Source organism: Palaemon carinicauda, chromosome 15, assembly GCF_036898095.1.
Source record: "Palaemon carinicauda isolate YSFRI2023 chromosome 15, ASM3689809v2, whole genome shotgun sequence".
Taxonomy (NCBI): domain Eukaryota; kingdom Metazoa; phylum Arthropoda; class Malacostraca; order Decapoda; family Palaemonidae; genus Palaemon; species Palaemon carinicauda.
In genome coordinates, this window is record NC_090739.1 from 33,512,987 (window position 1) to 33,517,986 (window position 5,000).

The following is a 5,000-nucleotide window of genomic DNA, read 5'->3' on the forward strand; positions in this document are numbered from 1 at the left end:
TGTTAGTTAGAGTTAGAAACTTTAGAGCACAACATGCATGTGGAGAGAGATAAACTTTGGTTAGCAAGGACAGGGTAATTTACACCAATTATCTCTGTAACAAATTAGGTCAGAGTATGAATTATATATAATGAGAGAGAGAGAGAGAGAGAGAGAGAGAGAGAGAGAGAGAGAGAGAGAGAGAGAGAGAGAGAGAGAGAGAGAGAGAGAGGGCTGCAGGGAGGGGTCACTCCATCACACAGCTTCCCTGTAACAACAAATTTGGTTTTCGTTGTAACCAGCGACATTCCTTACGCCATCTAGTAGCATCAAAGTTACTGTAGCGTGAAATAGGCTATTACTACTTGATACTACCCGAATATCACGCGCTATTTTGCCTTATCGAATCTCTCTTCCGACTTTACACTCAGACTGTAAAAGGTTTTTTTCTGTTGCTAAAGTTCTCTATAATGGGGAAATGAATTCACACATTGCTGCTCTTGCCTTTTTAATATATATATATATATATATATATATATATATATATATATATATATATATATATATATATATATATATATATATATATAAATATATACAAATATATATATATATATATATATATATATATATATATATATATATATATATATATATATATATATATATACGCACATCATCACCGTGTTAGCCACTGCGGATTGGTAATATTGGGAGACTTTAGTCTGATCGCTCAGAGCAAACCAACCTAGTAAGGGTGGCACTCAATAGTACAGCTTGGCCGATCCTGGCGATACACAAACCCTTTCACCACGTTAAGTTATCCCGACTCAAATGGGATATATATATATATATATATATATATATATATATATATATATATATATATATATATATATATATATATATACGTGTGCTTGTGCGTTTGCATATGTGCATATGAGTAACACAGATATATATAAATATATATACATATATATATCTATATATATACATATATATATATATATATATATATATTATATATGTGTATATACATATGTGTGTAACATACATTCAAAATAATATGAAATACAACAAAAAAGCCGGAGTAAACAAAGGGGTTTGCATCGAAAGCATTGCAATATATTATTTATTCCTAGACAGTCCTTCACCTTTAAAAAATATCTTGGAACATGATTATTTTTGCCTTAGGTTTCAGTGTTTCAGTCAGGAAAAGACCTTAACCGAAAATTACTTTATTATTATCATTATTATTATTATTATTATTATTATTATTATTATTATTATTATTATTATTATTATTATTCTGCGGCTACTTTCTCTTGGTAAGGGTAGAAGAGACTCTAGCTATGATAAGCAACACTTCTAGGAGAAGGACACTCCAAAATCAAACCATTGTTCTCCAGACTTGGGTAGTGCCATAGCTTCTGTACCATGGTCTTCCACTGTCTTGGGTTACAGATCTCTTGCTTGAAGGTACACTCGGGCACGCTATTCTATTTTGTTTCTCTTCCTCTTGTTATTTTGAAGTTTTTATAGCTTATAGACAAAAGATTTATTTTAATATTATTATTGTTCTTAAACTTCTATTGTTGTTTATTTCCTTATTTACTCTTCTCACTGGGATACTTTCCCTATTGAAGCCTTTGTGCTTATAGCATCCTGCTTTTCCATCTAGGATGGTATCTTAGTAAGTAATAATAATAATAATAATAATAATAATAATAATAATGATAATAATAATAATAATGATAATAATAACGATAATAATAATAATAATAATATTAATAATAAAAATGATCATAATAATAATAATAATAATAACAATAATAATAATAATAATCATAATAATAATAATAATAATGAAAATAATAATAATAATAATAATAATAATAATAATAATAATAATAATAATAATAATAATAATAATAATAATAATAATAATAATAATAATACTTCACAGTTTTTTGATTGAGTCAACCTTAATGTTTCATTCTTAAATCTAAATACTCTTATAAAGAGAAGAATTAACTTAATTACAACGTTAATATAAACATATAAAAAAACAATTGCACTGCATTATTACAAATGGAGCTTTATATATATTTGGAAGATGTGCTGCTTCGACCTGTAAGCACATACGATTAAAAACAACATACATCTTTCAAAGTCAAACGTTACATGGAATAATCTCCAGTTCCTCTTTTCAATCTTAATAGTAATTGACAAGATTGTCTCAGGAATCGGATCCAAGATTTTATGAACTCAACAGCTATCTTTTGAAAAGGAAGTCGATATACAAGAGATTCTTATTTGTGAAATGTTATCAATTTAATCTTATTTATGAATAAGAGAGAGAGAGAGAGAGAGAGAGAGAGAGAGAGAGAGAGAGAGAGAGAGAGAGAGAGAGAGAGAGAGAGAGAGAGAGAGAGAGATAAGCTTATTTAGGTTTAAGAAGGTCGGAAAACAAGAGACAATAATTATAATTAAATATATGACCACTACGTAAACATGTGATTGATAAACTCATCCCGATAAAAACATCCTAACACTCATTTACAGATAAAAAAAACGCACTGTACGTAACCATGTAGCCAAGTGCTTCATGTCAGAATGATAACCAGCACAGATATTTCGTATTAATTAAAGTCGATATTGTGCTCCAAAGTTCATTGCGTCATTACGCCAATAACACTTTAAAACCGATAGCCAATCACAGGAGAATGATCGCCAGGGAGAGGATGGAGTTGGGGGAGGAATGGGGGTAGGAGGATAGGAGAATATGGGAGGTAGGAGGGATGGGAGATGGTTGGTGATATGGGAATGGAGGGGATGAGCAGAGTGAAGATAAAACGGGGGAATAACATGGGGAACGGGAATGTTGGTGATGGGTATCTGGATGGGGGAAAGATGGGGAATACGTATGGGAATGAAAAAATAGGGATAACCCTGAAAGGAGATAGGGGATAGAGATGGAAAGAGAAGAAATTAAGGGGAGTGGAGAGTATGAATAGAGATAGAAGGCCAAAGTAAACTAAAGGAAGTGTTAGGGGGAGGGAGGGAAGAAAGGGGAATGGGAAGGTGTATGGGAACGGATACTGCAAAGAGGAAGTGGAGGAAGAGCAGGGGGAAAGAAGACGTGAAATGATTCTAGTATACGGGCAAGAAAAAGTAGATGAATGGGTGTGTGATGGGCAAAAGGGAAAGATGGGTGGCGGGGGAAGTACAATGAAAGTGAAAGGAGTACATGGAAGGAGCAAATGTGGCTTTTCAAATTGAAAAAAGCGTACTGAAAAGAATATAATTTAAATCCTTATAAAATGGAAACCAGCTAAATAACAGCTAATCGCCGCTTTGTAATTGTGAGACGAAAGGGCGAACATTCTTTTGAATTAACGAACCAGCAAACTTTTTAAATCTAACTAAAATTGTTTTGGCAACAATTATGCATAACTATAACCAGTACTTTCATTAAGGAGTGAGCACCCAAAAATTCATATTCACATAAATTTTTATTGTTATAGATTTTTATATGGCATTGTTCGTATTTTGTTATTGGCTTATAATAAGAAAACCTCTATTATATAATCTAATTTGAATTGTAGGTTATAATATATCAGTTACATATATCTAATTCTATTATATTTTTTAGCCTAATATCCTCTACTATGCTAGTTGGTTTTATGGAGGTGAGGGGTGGTAGCTGACAACATGAAACCAATTCCCAATGTGGCTGCCCTCATTAAAGTACAATCCATATATTTTATATACACCCTAGGCAAAAAAAAAAAAGAAAAAAAATTCCCCTATCCATTTTGAACTTTAAGCCTAATTAACTTTCAGCCTCTAGAATTCTGTGGCGACGAAATGGCCATGAAATTTTAGCATTACTGTTATATGATACGGTTATAGAGATTATCTGTTTCTGAACATCACCGACCTATAAGAATTCCGGTCATTTCACCAGATCATTTGTCATTATGGCTTGTGACAGCGTTCCGCTAATGAATTTTTTTCCCTTATAGGGGTTAACAGGGAATAAAGGGCTCAAATGATACCAGGTAATTCTACAGGGCAAAAGCTTATGGGGTTCACTGACGATGAGAATTCGTGTAAAATATTTGGTATTACTAGATAAATTTGATCGTATGATGTGCACATATTGAATGCTACTTTTACAAGATTGACGTATAATGATATGGTCTTCGGAATTTTTTGTCGCCTAAGACCCTCCTTACAAAAATGAAATGGCGTACACGTGCACTAGTACACTTATAAATAATTTACAGATATATGATAAATTGTTATGCTTTATAAAGCATATAATTGATCAATAAATAAAACCTATCCACCAATATTCAGTTTTTAAGTACAAAGTACATAAGATACGCACGGACTTAATACTCCTATGAATGATCATTAACTATACTTTATATGGTAGTAGATCCAGAAAAGTGAGAAAATACGCGCACACAAAATCTTAATAAACTCATACATATACGTGATTAATAGGTTAAGTAGATATAGGTTGGGTTTAAAGGGAAAAAGCTACGTTAATATGCTTGTGCACTTCACATATATAAAGGGTACATAGGCATATTTCTTCTAGAATGCATTCTATAGGCTAAGGATCCGTCAAACGAAACATAGGACACATGCCCCCCAATTCACCGTATATAAAAGATAAAATCTTTGTATCTATAAATAGTCTTTTTCTAAGGGTCATAGTTCTTTCTTATGTTCATGTTAGTTATTCATTTGTTGTTTTCAATTTTCTGTTAAAGTTTGTCTTTTGGTAACACTTCAGTAACAATTTAGCATTTATAATAGCTTTCGTTTTCAGATGCATCTATATTTTATCAACTATTACTTATCACAATATTGACATACCCATAAATACAGGAGAGCTTTTATGTGCGTATTAAGTTATATACCTTAACGAAAAAAACAACAATGATAATAGTTGAAACAAAGGTAATTAGAATAAAAAAAAATACTGTAATACTAAAATGCCATAA